Consider the following 21,124-nt stretch of genomic DNA (forward strand, 5'->3'; position numbering starts at 1 on the left):
GGTGGAGAGTAATGTAAGTTTCTGCCCATTCTGGGATTAGGAGTCCAGTGGGCGGAGTAATGTAAATTTCTGCCCATCTGGGGTTAAGAGTCGAGTGGCTGGAGTAATATAGGTTTCTGTCCATTCTGGGGTTAGTCCAGTGGATGGAGTAATGTAAGTTTTTACCTATTCAAGGGTTAGGAATCCTGTGGGCGAAATAATGAAAGTTTATGCCCATTCTTGCATTAGTCCAGTGGGTGGAGTAAAGTAAGTTTCTGCCCATTCTGGGGTTAGGAATCTAGTGAGCAGAGTAATGTAAGTTTCTGCCAATCTGGGGTTAGGAGTCCAGTGGGTGAAGTAATATAGGTTTCTGTCCATTCTGGGTTTAGGAGTCCAGTGGATGGAGTAATGTAAGTCTTTACCTATTCAAGGCTTAGGAATGCAGTGGGTGGAGTAATGTACGTTTCTGACAATTCTGGGGTTAGGAATCCAGTGGACAGAGTAATGTAAGTTTCTGCCCATTCTGGGGTTAGGAGTCCAATGGGGGGAATAATTTAAGTTTCTGCCCATACTGGGATTAGGAGTCCAATGGGCAGAATAATGTAAGTTTATGCCCATTCTGAGGTTAGGAATCCAGTGAGCGGAGTAATGTAAGTTTCTGTCCATTCTGAGGTTAGGAGTCCAGTGGGCGGAGTAATGTATGTTTCTGTCTATTCTGGGGTTAGGAGTCCAGTGGGCGGAGTAATGTAAATTTCTGCCCATTCTGGGATTAGGAGTCTAGTGGGTAGAATAATGTAAGTGTATGACCATTCTGGTGTTAGGAATCCAGTGGGCGGAGTAATGTAAGTTTCTGCCCATTCTGGGGTTAGGAGTCCAGTGGGCGGAGTAATGTAAGTTTCTGCCCATTCTGGGGTTAGGAGTCCAGTGGGCAGAGTAATGTAAGTTTCTACCAATTCTGAGGTTAGGAGTCCAGTGGATGGAATAATGTAAGTTTCTGCCATTCTGGAGTTAGCAGTCCAGTGGGCGGAGTAATGTACGTTTCTACCTATTCTGGGGTTAGGAGTCCAGTGGGTGGAGTAATGTACGTTTCTACCTATTCTGGGGTTAGGAGTCCAGTGGGCAGAGTAATGTACGTTTCTACCTATTCTGGGGTTAGGAGTCCAGTGGGCGGAGTAATGTACGTTTCTACCTATTCTGGGATTAGGAGTCCAATGGGCAGAATAATGTAAGTTTATGCCCATTCTGAGGTTAGGAATCCAGTGAGCGGAGTAATGTAAGTTTCTGTCCATTCTGGGGTTAGGAGTCCAGTGGGCGGAGTAATGTATGTTTCTGTCTATTCTGGGGTTAGGAGTCCAGTGGGCGGAGTAATGTAAATTTCTGCCCATTCTGGGATTAGAAGTCTAGTGGGTAGAATAATGTAAGTGTATGACTATTCTGGTGTTAGGAATCCAGTGGGCAGAGTAATGTAAGTTTCTACCAATTCTGGGGTTAGGAGTCCAGTGGATGGAATAATGTAAGTTTCTGCCATTCTGGAGTTAGCAGTCCAGTGGGCGGAGTAATGTACATTTCTACCTATTCTGGGGTTAGGAATCCAGTGGGTGGAGTAATGTAAGTTTCTACCAATTCTGGAGTTAGGAGTCCAGTGGATGGAATAATGTAAGCTTCTGCCATTCTGGAGTTAGCAGTCCAGTGGGCGGAGTAATGTACGTTTCTACCTATTCTGGGGTTAGGAGTCCAGTGGGCGGAGTAATGTACGTTTCTACCTATTCTGGGATTAGGAGTCCAGTGGGCGGAGTAATGTACGTTTCTACCTATTCTGGGGTTAGGAGTCCAGTGGGCGGAGTAATGTACGTTTCTACCTATTCTGGGGTTAGGAGTCCAGTGGGTGGAGTAATGTACGTTTCTACCTATTCTGGGGTTAGGAGTCCAGTGGGCGGAGTAATGTACGTTTCTACCTATTCTGGGGTTAGGAATCCAGTGAGCGGAGTAATGTAAGTTTCTGTCCATTCTGGGGTTAGGAGTCCAGTGGGCGGAGTAATGTATGTTTCTGTCTATTCTGGGGTTAGGAGTCCAGTGGGCGGAGTAATGTAAATTTCTGCCCATTCTGGGATTAGAAGTCTAGTGGGTAGAATAATGTAAGTGTATGACTATTCTGGTGTTAGGAATCCAGTGGGCAGAGTAATGTAAGTTTCTACCAATTCTGGGGTTAGGAGTCCAGTGGATGGAATAATGTAAGTTTCTGCCATTCTGGAGTTAGCAGTCCAGTGGGCGGAGTAATGTACGTTTCTACCTATTCTGGGGTTAGGAGTCCAGTGGGCGGAGTAATGTACGTTTCTACCTATTCTGGGATTAGGAGTCCAGTGGGCGGAGTAATGTACGTTTCTACCTATTCTGGGGTTAGGAGTCCAGTGGGTCGAGTAATGTACGTTTCTACCTATTCTGGGGTTAGGAGTCCAGTGGGTGGAGTAATGTACGTTTCTACCTATTCTGGGGTTAGGAGTCCAGTGGGCGGAGTAATGTACGTTTCTACCTATTCTGGGGTTAGGAGTCCAGTGGGCAGAATAATGTTAGTTTCTGTCCATTCTGGAGTTAGCAGTCCAGTGGGCGGAGTAATGTATGTTTCTACCTATTCTGGGGTTAGGAATCCAGTGGGCGAAGTAATGAAAGTTTACAGACATTTGGAGTATGAGAGAAAAAACAGACGATTTTTCATCAGTGCTAAATCCAATCCCTTTTTTTGCGCTGTGTTCATTTTTTTCATTAGTATGGCATCTGTTTTTTTCCATATGCAAAAAGAAAAAAGTAAATAAATAATTAGCTTATTTTACTCCTTAAACCTTTAAAAAATGAGAAGCACTCGGCTGACATGAGGACGACATCGGAGTGCTATCTTTTTTTTTGATGGATCCATTCACTTGAATGTGCAAGATCAAGCTGCAAACAGGGTTAAAAAAAAAGCATCTTCAATTTTTTTCTGCAGTTGGTCCACCAAAGAAGGGACATATAAATGTGTGTAATGGGTTCCTGTTCTTTCCACGAAAAACATGGATAGGACACGTATGTTCAAAATCGGACGTCTGAATGAGGCCTTCTACTCAATCATTTGCCAAAAAACCCCCAAAAAAGACATATCGATCTGCTCAGGTCCTCCTGCTGCTGACAGATTAAACTGTATGCAAAGCACGACAGGTTCACTATAAGGAAACTCATCTCAATGGCATGGAGTGGCCTATTATGGATGCCAATGGAGGAATGAATCTTACTTGCAAAAACAGTTTTTCCTGGCAATTATTGAACGTCCACGGTAGGAACAGTTCATTCGTTAGGTTCCCACATCCCCATATCATCTACAGATATGCTAATTCTGAACTTTTACTATGTGTAACATGAATATGGAAACAATGAGGCCCCTTGTCCATTGGAGCCAAACAAATCACATGGAGCTAATTAGAAAGAAGGAAGAATATCAAGTATCCGACAGTGTAAACAGTGACATGTGCCCGAGACGCAGATTCTCAATACTTGATTGGAGAAGAACAACTGTATTTACATTAGCAAAACCTAATACGACTGGCCATGTTATACGTCTGATTATTTTCATAGGAGGAGTCCTTATAAAGGGCATACATATATTGTGGAGTAAAAGGACACGAGCAAACATTTCTACTCGAGGGTGGAGTCCCCAGTGTAGTAGGAACGGCGGCAGTTATGGAGTCTGACATCTCATGGTGGAGCAATGGCTCTGCAAGTCAGGAAGGGTTAACAAGCAAGAGACTATTATGGACCTCCAGCAGATACAAGTTTACTCAATGGCAGGAGCGTACATAGAAATCATGGGGCCCCATAGCAAACGTTCTAATTTGGCCCCTCCTCCCCCCAAAAAAAAGAAAAAACAAAAATTAAATAGTTGTCGGGGTCACAGAAGAGCAGATCTCACAACTTTCCATCTTTTACATAGTTATTTTCTTCCTACTGAAGTCCTAGATTCCTCTTTCATTGCCCCCGTAAAAAGTATGATGCCAACAAAAGTGCCCCCCAAACACAGTATTATACCCCCATGGTAAATTCCTACACATGCACAGCATAACGACTCTACTGTACACCACCTCAACTCCCAAGGCAAAGTATGGAGACCCCAACACAGTATGATCCCTGAACTGTGACCCCCACACAGCCCTCCATGCATTATAATGGGCCTAAATACAGTATAATGGCCCACACTAGCCCTCCAAACAGTAAGATGGCCCCCACACAAATCTTCACACTGTATAATTGCTTGCACACAGTATAATGGCCCCACATAACCCTCCAAATATTATAAGGGCCCCACATAGCCTTGCATATAGTATAATGCACCCCCCATGATCATACATGCAATAAAATGCACCCCCATGGTCCTCCATGCAATAAAATGCATCCCTCCATCGTCCTCCACGCAATATTATGCATCCCCCCATGGTCCTTTACACAGTATAATGCACCACATGGTCCTCCATACAGTATAATGCACCCCTATGGTCCTCCATACAATATAATGCACCCCATGGTTCTCCATACAGTATAAGGCACCCTCATGGTCCTCCACACGTATACTTTAGAGGATGTTCCATAAATATCTGAGATGTGAATATCCCTTTAGGCTATGTTCACACATCGCGGTTTTTCAGCGTTTTTTTTCAGCAGCAAAACCTGATCTCTTGCCAGGAGGTTTGTTCAGGATTTGTCTTGCTTTTTTGCTGCGTTTTTTTTCACTGTCCTTTTGTTTCTTTATGCATAAAGTTCAGTGAAAAAAAAACATTTCATTCTGGTTTTGGCATAAAAAACGCTGAAAGAAGTGCCATGCTCTATTCTGCAAAAAACCATGCAAAGCACAAAATACTGATCAAATATAAATCAAGCTGTGTGTATGAGATTTCTGGAATCTCATAGACTTTGCTGGTACTGTAAAATGCAGCTGAAAATTTTCATAAAAAAACGCATCAAAAACCGCTGAAAAAACGCAATGTGTGACCATAGCCTAAGAAGAAGGCAAAACTTTTCAGATCTTACAGAATGGAGGATGCAGTGGGACTTGATTAGTAGTTACACCCTTGTCACTAACTATTGACTCTATGAAGGACCCATTTTTTGCTTTGCTGAGGCCACATTTAGGGCAGGTGCAGATGAGCATATTTGCTGTATGAATGCGATCTGACAAAACATTGGATTGCACTCGGACCAATGTCAGTCTATGGGGCCAAGCACATTTCTGATTTTTTCTTCGGACAGAGACTATCCGAGGAAAAAAAATCGCTGCATGCCCGAGTTAGAATCAATATTCAGATCGCACACAGCCATGTAAGTCAATGAGTCAGTGGAAAACATCGGACTGAACTCGGATGACATATGAGTGCAGTCCGATTTCCGCGCAGTGACACAATGGCGAAGATGGAGATGTTATTTTATCCATCTTCTCCTCATCTGAGAGAATTGGATCACACTATGTCGACACTCTGATCAGGGTTTGATCTGAATGTCATTTGCACAATTGGCCCAATTCTCTCAGATGAGAGAATCTACGGCCGTCTGCACATGCCCTTAGAATGGGACATTAAATTACTGCCAATCGGCTACATGCAAGCTGATCATCGGTTGTTTAATGACCTGGTTGAACATAATGATGAAGGTTCTACATACACAAAAAAGGGTTGAATAAAACCATATGCAGGACCCTGGTCCAGCGGCCATGATGATACTCTGCGGCAGCCAGATTAGAACACTGCGACCGTCCTATTACTTCCTGGCATTCTGGGTGTCTCTTCTTTTTAGTAGGCACTGAGATGTTGGTGTGGTCAAGATGTCATGGTGGGTAACTAATTAGAAAAGACACCTAGGATGCTGGTGTGATAGGAAGCAGTGAATTCCATGAAGAACCCTTGCGGGATGTGCCATTAATGAGGAGAGACTGCCATCTGCTGGCCAGGCGAAATCAAGCAGAACCAAATTGTGCTGGAATATTTGCAGGGGGAGTGACTTTGGGTGCGGGACCTGATCAGGTGACCCACAGGAAGGACTTCCTTGATATAAAAGCCCTGTGCACCAAACCATAGGCAGACTGGAGGCGTGCTCCAGAGACGCCACTAATTCCAGCGTGACGGGCCTCAGCGGGAAGTCTGCGCCACCCAGGTGCCAGTCACTGTCTGGCAAGGCCCGGATCCCCTGCAGAACTCCAAGTTCTGTCTACGCTGTTCAGGCCCAGGATTGGCACCCTGCGCTGGTTAAGTCTCCGAGACCCAGTGTGGCCTGTCAAGAGCCGAGGCCTAGTCCTCTTCGCCCCAAGCCTAAGAGACTACCGCCGATGGTCAAGTGAGAAGAGCCGTGAGAAGACTGACAGGAGAGGCACGCCAGCGATTGCGGAGGAACAGCGCGAGTGAACATGGCCGTCACTTCCAGCTGTCACCTATGGTACAGGGGTCGGCTGGGACTAGGACAACAGGTTGGAAGGGAGCCGGTTGGTGCATGGGAGGCTCAACCGGCTTTGATAGACTACGTCAGAGAGGGACTTGCGGCCTAGCGGGAAAACCTGGCAAGCCCCGCTAAGGCCAGATCGGGATAGAGAACTTACGTGGTGACTCCCACGACTGGCACACCACCTTTGTGAAAAGAACATTACTGTTAATTAGTGCAAGACTTTCTTTGCTATTCCAAGATTATTGTTATTAGTTCTACTGTTTATTTGCCCTGTTACACTAATTGTTTAAAGTCATTGCTGTATATAAATTGAATTATATTACTCCCCGACTGTTTTCCGCCTCATGATCTCTGTGTGTTGCATCCCGACACCTGTATTACACTGGCAGGTAGTAAGAAGTTTGCAGTGCTGTGGTCCAAGTGTCATGGCCACCAAACCAGTGTCCTGCACATCGTTATGTTCAACTAAAATACAAAACAATTGGTAATATAATCTGTGCATAGAACATCATATTATTAGCAGCACATCTTCTGTTTACCCAGGCCGTTGCGGTGCCAATAAAGATTTCTAAGCCTTCATTTTGCTTCTTTGTGGGTTGATTGCTGGCTTGTTCTGATGGGCCGATAGTCAGGAATGAACTTTACTACAAACGTTTGTTCCTCAATTATTGATCCATCTAGATGTTGTGCAGTGAAAACAAGTTATCACCTACGAGCAGAATAGGTGATAAATTGCTGATTGGTCCCACCACTGGGACCCGCACCAATCAGTAATTTTTTATCCTCGATAGGGAACATTTATCCTGGTTACCAAATGAAATGGTACGTCGGAAACCAGTTCACCACTGCTTCCCTTTTCTATGGGGCTGTCAGAAAAAGCTGGGCAGCCCCATAGGGAGTGAAGGAAGAGGGGTTCGAGCATGCGCAGTGCCACTCCATTATTACGGGATAAAAGTTCCCAATTCTGCTGATTGATGTGGGTCTCCATGTGATAAGTGATAACTTTTTTCATCAGACCACTCATTTAGAGGCCCTCATACACATTAGGCTAATGTAGGCTGAATTGTCCAATATTGATGGGTTTGACTAACAGTTTATTGTATGGGGGCCCCAGACAACTGATTGTCAGGGGAACTGTCAATCGGGTATTTCTGATTTTGAACTACCTATTGCTTTGTTCTCCCGGAGACCAGGTGCTATTAGAGATATCTGGTAACGCCAATCTCATAGAGAAGACATGGTTTTGAGAGAACAGGCCGAGATGACAGCAGGCTGAACAATCGGTGGAACCATGGTTCAGCCATCTGATCAATATGACGGACTTAAGTGTCAGCCAACACCAGCTTTATAATAAAGATTATCAGACTCTTCTCCAAGTGTACAAATAAGAAAGATCTAGCAAGTATACATTACAAAGGTTGGCAACAGTTTTCTGTTGATAATTTTTAGTTGCTCACAAATCTTATCCAGTAATTTTACAGCACATCATCCTTGGCTGTGCCAAGAATTTTTGGCATTTATATGATTGCACTTTTTCTTTGTCTTCATTCACACGTCAGCTGGTGGAATCCGATTCCTCAACTGAATGTTAATGATGGAATTATGCATTGTTCACATTACGCCCTCTATTCATATCCTGCCTCAATGCATGCAAAAAAAGATGCTCTTGCTAAAAAAGAGACCCGATTGGTTACTTTTGGGCGATGATGGTTCCCTTTAAAAACTATGTTATCTTAAATGTCCCTTTTCCCAACCATGTAGCGGTATGATCACTGCATAAAGCATTATTTCAAAGAGAATATATTCTACGCAATTGGTTTTACTGCAAGTCAAACATGGCATTAAGACAGCACCTCATATCAGAAGCTTGGTCAAAATGAAAGGTAGTATCCAGCTATGGGGCTAAGAACTTGCCAGAAAGTTTTGCTAACTACTTGCCTGTTCTGCCCTGTGATTATCTTTTCCGGCTCGGGCAGCGATTCTCCTGCTTCTTTTGACCTCAGGTCAACAGAGCAGATCTTTCTCTTCCGGTCAGCTCTGTAGACGGGACATCACTGCCAATATCATGAAGAGTGACAGCCAGCTCTCTGCAGTTAGGCAGAGGGGAGCTAGCTGTCAATTAGCATGACGTCGGTAGTGACACTCCATCGACAGAGCAGAGTGGAAGAGAAGAAGCTGCTCTGTCGATATGACTGCACCGGAAGTGGGAGAATCACTGGCAGGAGCTGGAACAGATCGTTACAGAGAAGAACAGACAGGTAGTTAGCAACTACTTGCTGGTAAGTTCTTAGCACCATAGCAAAAAAAAAAACAACAAAGTCCCAAATAATCCCTTTACCTTCGGAGGATGAAAAACAACGTAAACCCCACAAACTGGTTGATATGGTGTTCATGATGACTGGGCTTCATCGTGAGTGAAATAACCCTGATATTTTTAGCTCTTCTGACAAGCAATGTGACTTGCGCATTAACAATTGAAGAAACAATGATTTTTTCCTATTTAGTAAATATATGATCTTTTCATTGCATTACAACTGGGAAGAATTGAGTAACTACTCCCGTATAACACAAAGGACAAGTGAGAAGAAAAGCCTTTGGGCCACAGACAAAAGGTTCAAAGGCCGCTGTACACAATACTACAGCAAATATTACCGAAAAGTGTATATTACACAGCTATTGTCATCATACAAAAGGATTCCTAGCAATTCGCTAAGGGGTTAAATTGTGCATGCTACTGAAAATGGCAAATATGTCTGTCACTCTGTGCTGTTTATTTTTGCTAATATATCTTTATGAGGTATGGTGCTCATTTTGAAGATGTTTGTCCACTACTTTTACATTGATGGCCAATGGATCAATGTCTGATCGGCCGGGGTCTAGGGCTTAGTACTGCACATCCGCTTCCTATTGATTTGAATAGGAGGCGGATGTGCGGTATCAAGCCTCAGCCACTACAATTAGACTGAGCAGCTCGGCAAGTAAGTACTTCCAGCCGGCCGCCGACGCCACCGATAGCAGCTGATCAGTGTCGGACCCCGGCTGATCAGACATTAATGACCTATTCTAAAGATATGCCTTCAATGTAAAAGTAGTGGACAACCTCTTTAAAGAAAACATGTCACTTGCCATAAATAAGTCATCTTTACTACCTGGTGTAAATGCCGCTGTTCTCCTGAATCTGGAACTGCTTTTCCTTTCTTTCTACGTCGTTCCTTTCTGGACCCTCTACCCTGTATGGAAATCTACTATGTTTAGCCAACTGGGTGTGGTCCATATGAGGACTCTCACGGAGAAGCGTTGAAGGCCATGCCAATTTGGCTAAAAGAAGACTCGTTTTACATGTGGGAAGAGGTCATATCTCAGTAGCAGAGAGGAGTAGGAACAAAAGAAGACCACCACCAGATTCAGGAGAATGGCGGCATTTACACCAGGTACAAAAAAAATTACATATTTATGGCAAATGACATGTCCTCTTTAAAGGAAACTGGCCATCAAACATACCATTCCTAATCTGATGCAATGGTGTTATAAACAATAGCTTTCTAAGCCCCTGGAGCATCAAGGAAAACAGTTATAAAGTAGTGGACTCTACCGGTGAAGAGTCATTAGGGTGGTCATGGTCTACTGCAAGGTCATAAGGTCCCGGCATTGCAAGGCAGTTACAGAGGTATAAAGGATATGTGTGGTTAAGCAAGGTATACTGTCTAGTCTTCATCGGTACATGTGCCATTAAAGCTGACTTCTAATGCTAGGATGGCATGACTTCGGAGGAGATTGGGACTGCCCACATGACTCTTTATAACAATCATGTGCATTTTTATTTTTTGCTACTTTATTCTTAGGCCATTTCAGTTATTACAATTATGTATAGCACTATAGCTGCACTTTAGGGAAGGACTATGTATTGGACTATGAATTTAGGTGACAAAATTCAGCCTGCTGGTGGGTATCACCAGTAGGTGCTTATGGCATACAGCTTTTACACTAAATTGAATAAAAAAACAGTATTGAATAAGCTTTTACTACCATTAATCAGCCTAAAATCTTCGAACTAAAAATGACATGATGTTGGACATTTACTTTTAGGTCTCTTTAAATTACCCTAATATAGATAACCTATGTACAGAAAACATAGCTGAAACCTAAGATCAAAACAAAATGAGCAAATAACCTGTAGTAAATAGCAATAGCACATTAAAATAACATAGGGTTTTGTAGATTGTGAGCCCTCGTGGGCAGGTTCCTCTCTCCTCCTGTACCAGTCAGTGGCTTCTATTGTCTAAGATTATTATACTTGTTTTTTTATGTATACTCCTTTTCACATGTAAAGTGCCATATAATAAATGGCGCTATACTAATAAATAATAATAATAATAATAGGGTACTTAGTTAACATAATTTTGATCTAAAAAACTTACAAAGCCATCCCACCACATCAAGGTGACCCTATTAGAGACGGTCCTAACCTCTAATATTAAAACCTTACTATATGTCAAATGACGTAAATGTGAAAAAGGGGGTAGTGTCGGCGTCCCTGCCTCCTGCTTCTCTCCCCCGGCAGAGACGTCGACCCCTTTACCGCCGTGGACCCTGGCTGGTGTGTCCTGCTCCTCCGGCCTCTCTCCACGCTGTGTATGCTCGGGGTGCACGCGCGGCACGCAGATCCCCAGGCACTGTGCTTAGGGTGCGCGCGCTCCCTGTCTCTAAAAGGGGCCGCACGCACCATCCTAAGATGTCCCCGGCCAATGGCCGGGGGACATTGACTATTTAAGGCACCTCCTCCAACATGGAGGAGCCTGTGCAATGTTGTAAGTTTGTTGTTAAACACTCTTGTTAAGTTCTCAGGTCCCAGTGCATGTACCGCCACCTACTTGCCTGCCTATCAGCCGTGCCCGCCAGCCTGTCTATCAGCCGTGCCCGCCAGCCTGTCCACCAGCCGTGCCTGCCAGCCTGTCTACCAGCCGTGCCCGCCAGAATATCTACCAGCTGTGCCTGCCAGCCTGTCTATCAGCCGTGCCAGCCTGTGCCTGCCTACAGTCCCTTGGGGGTCACCTGCCCTTCACCCAAGGTTGGTCCCGAAGTAGCACCTGGCTCACCTTCCCGGTCCCTCCTCGGTTCACAGAGTCGACTAGCCGCCGTGCAGCCCAGGTCAGTCAGGGTGAGGTCCCTAGTTACGCCCCTCCGGGCCCTCCTTGCTCCACGGCAGAGTGGTTCCACCACCCGGCCCTGTAACAAAGGGCTGAGCAGGACTGAGCAAACATTGCTGGAAGTCCGGCCATGGGGAGAAGTGCGTACTCGGTGGCTCCCTCTGGATTCTCATTGTCCAGCTTGGCTTAATTGACAGGCCGCTTGGCTTGGCTAGACACTTAGATAGTCAGAAATGTATCAGTAAAGATAAGCCAAACAGGAGGAAGCCAGCAGGGAACGACTCAGCGGACACTTTACCCACCGCCTGGAGTCTTCCTCATGCCTTGCTTATGTCTAAAATATGGCTATTGTAATGAGGGACCTGGTTGGGATCCTACCGAACTGCTGACAGGTTCCCTTTAAAGAGTAAGAGAGAAAAGAATAACTCATCTTGAAAAGGCGCTAGAACTTTCCCACCAGAAATTAACCAGATTGATTCCTTCTTCAGTGACCTTTCTCACATTGCGTCTTGTTTTCAAGTTGAACAGAAAATATGAGCTCTGACTTTGTAACACTTTTGTTTTGCCTTCAGGTGAGAAAGGATGACATGATACATTGCGAAAGGGAAAGCAATACCTAGCACATGCTTAGATCTGCCCCCGGACAAGCAATGGATCTTTTCAATTGACTGACAATGAAACGTTTGAACAGTTTGATATGATGGATGAGAGGAGAGATACATTTGGCTCCTCTTACATGAGTGTTTTGCCTGTATTAGTAGATACATGTGTTATCAGCATGTTGGCTCATGGGAACTCAGCTGTTTTCACCATGTCAACTAAAGGGTAAAATACTAAAGATTCAATGGAAAAAACAATATATTATAAATGCACAAAAACACTAAGTAACGGCAAAGCTTGCTAAAGGGTCAATATTGACTTTGAGGATCGCTACATCTAATAGGTGGCACTAGAGGTCCAGGCTCTTCTTCTCTGAAGAGGTTATTTGCATATTATAATTCCCAGAGGAGCATAAGTCTCCTTACATTGACTTTGAGCTATCCACAAGGAGAACCTTTGCCCCTTAGATTCCCTGTCAGAGAACTCTCACCCAGCCAAATCAGATATCCTGCTTTACACTGAACTGATGAAGGACAAACATCCCAAAACACGTCTGAAAATGGAGTTTCTGATTTGGCTTCTTATCCTAAGTCATGTGATAAGGCTTGTTAAAGGGTCGATATTGACTTTGAGGATTGCTACATCTAATAGGTGGCACTAGAGGTCCAGGCTCTTCCTCTCTGAAGAGGCTATTTGCATATTATAATTCCCAGAGGAGCATAAGTCTCCTTACATTGACTTTGAGCTATCCACAAGGAGAATCTTTGCCCCTTAGATCCCCAGTCAGAGGACTCTCACCCAGCCAAATTAGATCTTTTGCTTTGCACTGAACTGATAAGGGGCTAACATCCCAAAACACGTGTCTGAAAATGGAGTTTCTGATTTGGCTTCTTATCCTAAGTCAGGTGGCTAGGCTCGTTAAAGGGTCGATATTGACTTTTAAGTGCTACATTTAATAGGTGGCACTAGAGTTCATATTCTCCCCCTCTCTGAAGGCTATTTGCATATGTAAATTCCAAGAGGAGCATTGCATGGTGTTTAAATGTCTTTACACAGACTAAGCTATTCACAAGGAGAACCTTTGCCCCTTAGATACCGTGTCAGAGGTCTCTCACCCAGCCAAATCAGATCTCCTGCTTTGCACTGAACTGATTAGGGCTAAACATCCTGAAACACGTGTCTGCAAATAGTTTCTGATTTGGGTCGATACTGACTTCTACTATTGCTACTTCCAATACGTGACGCTAGAGTTCCAGGGCTCTACCTCTCTGAAGAGGTTATTTGCATACAAAGATACCCTAAGACTTGTATGGTAGATCGACATTGGGGCTGTGCTAAAATCATGTGTCCCAGCTGTACATTTTAATTGCATTTGTGTATTTCTGCAATAAATGTTTTTTTTCCAATATAAAATGCACCCATATGGTGTAAAAGTTCCCCATTAAACATATACTGGCTAACTCCTGATCTCCAACAAGCATGAGGATATATAAAAATATAGTCATTTTATGGATGTAAAGAGCTGTGCAGCTGCCACTAAGGTCAGAATATGCACCTCCTGACGCTTATGTAAATATCATATGCTATAAAATGACATCTACTTTTTCCATCTGGGGCTACATGAGATGTATTACAGCAGCTAGATCATATTCACTAAAGACCCCACCAACCCAGGAGCCCCCTCACTAAAGAGAGCAGATGTAACCAGTAGTACATTAAATATATTTAGATGTAATGAACATTTTACTGTTTACTGTAAATGGAGAAATGTGCCGCCATATGATTACAGAGGTGCACACTCCTAGAGGCTATATTTATTTGTTATACAGTATTCAATAGGGTATGCAGATTTGTTTTCTATTGGGTCGATACAAAATCCAACAGAAAAAAACCTCCATATAAGTTAAAGGCATTAGGAAGAACAGTGAATGGAGACCATACTTCGATACAACTCTGAGGTTGTACTCCTCCATAATAATTATGTGCATGAGGTTTCACAATCAGAGATTATAGTGTGGCGCCCTGCTACGCACTGGTGCCACAGAACCCAGAAGGGTGCATGGATGGACTTCTCCACAAGAGGCCCTCACACATTCACACACCTCCACCCTACCACCTCAGACCAGCAGAGGGAGCCCTGATAGGGATATATATAGGGAGGGTGAAGCCAGGCAGCTCAGTTTCAGTTTAGTTTGGAGCTCAGTCAGAGTTCAGTCTGTGAGCAGAGAGCGTGCTGACGCTCAGAGAGCAGCGAAGGGCAGCCCGCTGCTGCGGTGCTTAGGCGAGCCAAGGCCTACAGCACGAGGTGAAGCCTAGTGAGGGCCCTGAGTGTGGCCGAAGGCGAGAGGAGAAGGAAGAAGTAGCGAGGGGGCAGAGGAGCATACCAGGCTCACCCCGAGATATATACCGGACACTGGGTCCGCGCCTACGGGGTCCCTTTATACCCAGTAGGGACCACAGGACACCTGGAGGACTACAGGTTCCAGGTTTACCAAACGCTGACTACAGTACCAGGGCTAGGAGTCACGGAGGCCCCAGCGTCCAGGTAGAGTGATCTCCAAGAGAAGGCCCTACCACCAGGTCAGCAGGTGCAAGAGAGAGACAGTAACCAAGCTAGGCCTAGCTCCAGGCAGGTCAGAAGCTTAGCAAGAGGAAGCAACGGATCAGGAGGCCCTACACCCGCTCACTGGGGAGAGTCCAAAAGTGCACCCTACGCCCGGAGTACCCTGGACCGTTCCTGCAGCATCACCAGTAAAGGTACTGAAGCTTACCCCCGTGTGAGTGTCCGTCTTTCCTCCGGGACCGTCCTGCCGTCTCTCACCAGCATCCACCATCTATCCCTACACTGCCCTGGAGCTAGGTCTACCTGTGGAGAGCCACACTATCCCTGCTGCCGTAGCACCAGCTCCAGAGGACTGCTCTGCAGCGGCGGCTCCCGTTAGCCGCATTCCACAGGTGGCGTCACAAACTTACTATAAATCCCCTATAAATATCCCCCTTTTAATGACCGCCCTGGGTCACGGACCGGGCCAGCCACTGTGATATCACCCCCAGCATCTATCGGCCCGGCACAGGGTACCCCACGGCCCAGGGGGCGCGTCAAACTTTGGCGTCACGAACAGGATTGCGTGCCCGCTGCCACCGGGTACTGTGCGCCTTTATTGATCTGAACTGTGTGTTAAACTGCGGTGAAGATCGCCGCCATTATCGCGCTGCAGCGCGGGAAGAAGGAGGGCGTAACCGCGGGAACCTGGGAGGCGTAACTGCTAAAGGGCGCGAAGCCCAGGACACGCCCCGCCCCTGAGGTCGAACCAGGAAGCGTCAGGTCCTGGAAGGAGTCCCGTGGACGCTCGGAAGTCAGACGCGAGCGACTCAAGGTCCTGGAAGACGACCGTCGCCCGCGGAGCTGTGGCCTACCTGATAAGAAGTGAAGAAAGTAGGCTGCGGTTTACTAGGGGGGCGCAACCATGGCCGACGACCAGCAAGCCGCCGGAGCACCGGTTAACGCTCCTGATGCCCAACCTGCGCCCGGTGCTGCACAGGCCGGAGCGGCCGCTCCACCAGCAGGGGCCATGACCCCATTGATACCCATGGCCCTGCCGTATATCCCTGGAGCGAAATGGCTTCCCCAGTATAATGGCAAACCAGACACCCTGTCTGGATTCAAGATAAAAATATGCGGTGTACTGGACATGTATTCTATGACTGGTAAGCAGAGAGCCGCTGTTGTACTTGGACAAGTGACTGGTGCCGCAGAGCGGGAAGTTGAAACCTGGCCAGCCGCAGACCAGGAATCAGTATCCATCATCTCTAAGAGACTGCAAACTGTGTTTGAAAACCGCACTGAGACAGATCTCCGGATGAGGTTCTACCACTGTGTCCAGAAACCTGAGGACAGTGTCCGGGACTACGCCTGGCGCTTACAGGAAGCCCTCCGGGCCCTGAAACAGGTTAGTCTAGCCAGCATACAAAATAAAAATAAAATGCTGACGGAACAGTTCATCCGGGGGTTGAGGTCCCAGGAGGAGAGCAGAACTGTACGGTGGTGGGCCTTAGATCATCCGGATGCCACCTTTGACACCCTTAAGAAAATGGCTATAAAGGGTCTGCAGCCCCTGGAAACAACAGATACTCCTATCCAAGGTTACTAGGGTGGGGCCACCCTAGTGCCCGCAGCGTCCACCGTTCCCTGGTTGACCGCTGAAACAAAAATGCAAACAGTGCCTCCTAGCAAGCTGGACAGCCGCGCTCTGAAGTGCGCCAGTTAAGTAAAACCCTGGCCACTGTCCTGAGCACCCTGCAGCTACAGACGGAGCCTGAGCCGGAGGGAAGGATCCTACTGGCTGACAGCCCTGAGGATGTCCCCTGGATGAGGAGAAGAAGGAGGACAACACCACCCCGTAGGAGGACAATGCCAACCCGTGGCAGGACCAACGACCAACGTCGCCCTCCAGGAGAATTCATCTGCTACCGCTGCCACAAGGCAGGCCACACAGTGCGGAACTGTCCTTTAAACGAGAAAACCCTGGGGCCGAGGGCCGACACCCAGGGGTAGACCAACCAGGCCCATCAAACTGGTACCACCGGTTCGTGGGAGGAAGACCGTTCCTGTCCATTGTGCTGGACGGCATCGCGACACCTGCCCTGCTGGACACTGGATCTCACGTAACAAAAGGTTCTGGTCCATAGACGAACTTCACCCGCCAGATCCAAACCTTTCCGTGTAAGCCTCCAATGGCCTTCCCCTTAACCTAGTCGGGGTTAAGGATGTGGCAGTAAAGGTGGGAAGAGTGGAACTGAAGGACCAGGGACTGATTGTAGTACAGACTAATCCTGGTGATACAGACTTGTATATGATACTTGGCACAAATATTGTTGGTAACTGTTTGGGAGAAGTGTAGTTCTTGCTCCAACAGATGGCCGACACTGCCAAACCAGGGCAGAGGAGGGTGCTCCAGAAAGAGATACGAGCCCTTATGTACCAGCAACAGGTAAAGCTAACAGGTGGCGAAATTGGTAATGTACGGGTGACAGACCCGACACCCATCGTGATTCCCCCGATGAGTGAAATGCTGATTTGGTGTAGAGCAGCAATAGGTCTCAGAGGACAGAGTTACCAGGCGGTAGTAGAGCCCCTTAGCTCAGAACATAGACCTACACTCTTAACTGCCAGAGGGGTAGTGGATGTACGCAATGGGAGGGTGCCCGTACACCTCCTAAACTATTGAGAGGATGAAGTCAAATTACCACAATATGCCACTGTTGCCAGATTGTACACTGTAAATAACAACGCTATCCACACAGTGGAGTCCTTAACCTCACCAGACAGAGTGGAGGATAACGACTCGGAAACCCAGGTGGGGGATTGGTGTCAACAGCTCCATGTTGGGACTGACGCCACTCCTGTCCATCAGAAACAGGGTGTACACAGGGTGGTTCAGGAATATGAGGGAGTATTCAGCAAACACCCACTTGATTTCGGGGGGATTAAAGGGGTACAACACCATATACCCACAGGTGACCATCCACCCATCAAAGAACGTTACAGGCCCATACCACCAGCACACTACCAGAAAGCGAAGGAAATGTTTCATGACATGAAGAAGGCAGGGGTAATAAGAGATAGCTGTAGCCCCTGGGCAGCTACCCTGGTCCTAGTCAGGAAAAAGGATGGAAGCATGAGGATGTGTGTAGATTACAGACAGATTAATTGCATAACACATAAAGATGCATACCCTTTGCCCCGTATAGAGGAATCCCTGGCTGCAGTAAAGTCTGCAAATTACTTCTCTACCCTTGACCTCACTAGTGGGTACTGGCAAGTAGCAGTTGCTGAGGAGGGCCGGGAGAAGACGGCCTTCACTACCCCGATGGGACTCTGCGAGTTCAACAGTATGCCGTTCGGACTCTGCAATGCCCCTGGAACGTTCCAGAGATTGATGGAGTGCTGTTTGGGACACCGTAACTTCGAGACCGTGCTGCTATACCTGGATGACGTGATAGTGTACTCCAAGACGTATGAGGACCATTTGAAGCACCTGGTGGAGGTATTTGAGTCGTTGTCCCGGTATGGGATGAAATTGAAGCCTTCCAAGTGCCACCTGCTCAAACATAAGGTTCAGTACTTGGGGCACATCGTCAGTCCAGAAGGAGTAGCACCAGACCCGGAGAAGGTCACCGCCATCCAGAAATGGCCGGAACCGAAGAATCTCAAGGAGGTACGTCCGTTCCTGGGACTGGTCGGGTATTACCGGAGATTTGTAAAGGACTACACTAAGAAGGCAGCGCCTTTGCAAGATCTCTTGGTAGGACAGTCCAACAGAGGCAACCCCCCCCCTCCAGTGGGGTAAAGAGCAAGCTGAGTCCTTTGCAGTGATGAAAGAGATCCTGACTGGCGAAGAAATCCTGGCCTACCCTGACTACAGCCAACCTTTCCTGCTGTACACTGATGCCAGCAACGAGGGACTAGGAGCTGCGTTGAGTCAGAAGCAGTATGGCAAGGAGAAGGTGATTGCCTATGCTAGCAGGAAGCTTCGTCCGACGGAGAGGAATCCGGAAAACTATAGCTCCTTCAAGTTGGAGTTCCTGGCCTTGGTCTGGACCATCACTGAATGATTCAAGCACTACCTGGCCTCCAGTAAGTTCACGCCCTATACTGACAACAACCCCTTGATGCATCTAGAGACAGCCAAGTTGGGAGCCATGGAACAGCGTTGGATGGCCCGACTGTCAAACTATCAGTTCACCATCAAGTACCGGGCAGGCCACAAGAACGCCAACGCCGATGCCCTATCCAGAATACCTCACCAGTCGGACACTGAAGAAGAAGTGGATGACCTGGAGGAGATTGAGCTACCTGCCTACCACAGAAATGGGATGGTCCACGAGCAGCGCACCTCCAAGAGGTATCGTGGTAAGACACTAAATCCTTTACATCATCACAGTTGGAAGGAGACCCAGGACAGTGACCCAGTTGTCAGCCGTATTAAAGAACTGATAACCCAGGAAGGTTCCTCCCTGGAGAAGGACGCTCCTCCGTAAGCCAAGCAACTGTGGAATGAGAGAAGCCGGCTGTTCATCTATAGAGAGAAGCTGTGCTGAAGGTATGTCAACCCCAGGACCCATGAGATGGTATGGCAGATTGTAGTGCCCAGAACAGACATCCAGATGGTGTTGGAGGCCTACCACGATCAAGCGGGGCACTTTGGCTGGAAGAAGCTAGAAACCCTGCTGAAGGGTCGGTTTTATTGGGTTGGAATGTGCAGTTCCATAGAGAGATGGTGCCGGGATTGTGGACCCTGTAGCCTCAGAAGAAAAGACTACAGCAGCCAGAAGGCACTCCTGCAGCCCATCAAGACAACTCGACCTTTGGAGATTGTTGCCTTGGATCACGTCAAGCTGTCACCCAGCAGGTCAGGATACTCCTATGCCTTGACCATGGTGGATCACTACTCCCGGTTCCTGGTGGTCGCCCCCGTCAAGGATCTGACGGCAGAGACTGCGGCAAAGACGTTTCAAGCGTACTTCTGCAGGCCCCATGGATACCCGGAGCAGGTGCTGACGGATCAAGGCCCTGCCTTTGAAGCCGAATTGTTCAAGGAGTTCTGCCATCTGTACGGGTGTAAGAAGATCCGGACTACACCGTACCACCCCCAAACCAATGGGTTATATGAAAAGATGAATAACATAGTCATCGACCTGTTGAAGACCTTACCTCTAGAAGAAAGAAATCAGTGGCCAGACAAACTACCTGACCTGGTAGATCTGTGCAATCACATACCTGTGAGTTCCACCAATTGTACTCCAGCGTACCTCATGAGAGCAAGACCCGAAAAGTTGCCCATGGACCTGGAGCTTGGAGTGGTAGAGCCAGAAGCAGATATGTCCACTGAAGACTGGGATACGACGCGACAGGAGCAGTACAGGAGAGTACAGGCTTGTGTCGAAGACAGTCTAAATAGGGTGAGAGATAAGCAGGAAGCACAGTACAACAAGAGTGCTCCAGCCGAACCCTTGACACCTGGAGAAGTTGTGCTAAAATGAAAAAGGAGAAACCACAAACTTGACGACCAGTGGGAAAGAGAACCTTACACTGTGTTGAATTCCAGATTCGACAATAGGAAAACCTGTCTAATTAGCAAAGACGGAGGAAGAACAACTGCAACGGTATCGAGAGACCATCTGAAGTTGTGCCCAAGTCTGTTGAAGCCCCAGGAGGAAGTGCCCCTCACCGTACTGGAGGAGCCTAAAGAAGAAGTACTCCAGTAGTCTTAGGAGATTTCCCGGCAGATTGGCCTCAACTGGATGGAGCTGTAATAATACCTGTGATGCACTTCTACCAACAGCCAGAAGACTCTCAACTGCAAGTAAGACCTGTAAGTCTCCCGGAAGAGCCTGCTCAGGAAGAATCCCCGGAAGAAGGATCACCGGTAGAAGCAGAGCCAGTAGGCCCAGTAACCAGTATACTTGCCAGTCCCGTAGAGAGGTGAAGGCAGTTTTGCAGTCGACCAACACATAGAGCTGATAGAGTGGAAAATAGCGCAAGCATCCATACTACACGCATCCCAGTACTACGTAGGTCATCGCGTAGCACAAAAGGCCAGACCCCTGTCAGGTATAGAGAGTAAATAGAGAAACACTGACAGTATAAATAGTTACCCCGTAGGGTATGTTCTTGTAATAATTTTATGTATTTATTTATTGCCCTGTTTCTACATTGCAATGGACAATTTTTATGAACAATTGGTTACCCGTAAGGGTATATAAGGACTCTGAGGATGAGGACTGTGAGCAGCCCAAAAAAAACTGTCATGTACATAGTTGCACTCCCTGGAGTGCCCCTTAAGTGACCACAGAACAAAAACCCGTTTGGTGTGGCCGAAGACGTGGTCCGACGCCGGATCACCTGTGCCCTGCAGCCACGCCCAGGGCCTACGTTGAGGGTTTTT

At 46.9% G+C, this 21,124-nt stretch overlaps 1 protein-coding gene across 4 annotated transcripts in view; it reads right to left on the reverse strand.

Moving 5' to 3' along the window:
• ATP8A2 (ATPase phospholipid transporting 8A2) overlaps positions 1–21,124 on the reverse strand; it is a 999,149-nt gene that overhangs the window by 204,296 nt on the left and 773,729 nt on the right. The window lies entirely within an intron of this gene.

The sequence above is a fragment of the Phyllobates terribilis genome, unplaced genomic scaffold, assembly GCF_046119375.1.
Source record: "Phyllobates terribilis strain yellow unplaced genomic scaffold, ASM4611937v1 Scaffold_2__4_contigs__length_985480577, whole genome shotgun sequence".
Classification (NCBI taxonomy): Eukaryota; Metazoa; Chordata; class Amphibia; order Anura; family Dendrobatidae; genus Phyllobates; species Phyllobates terribilis.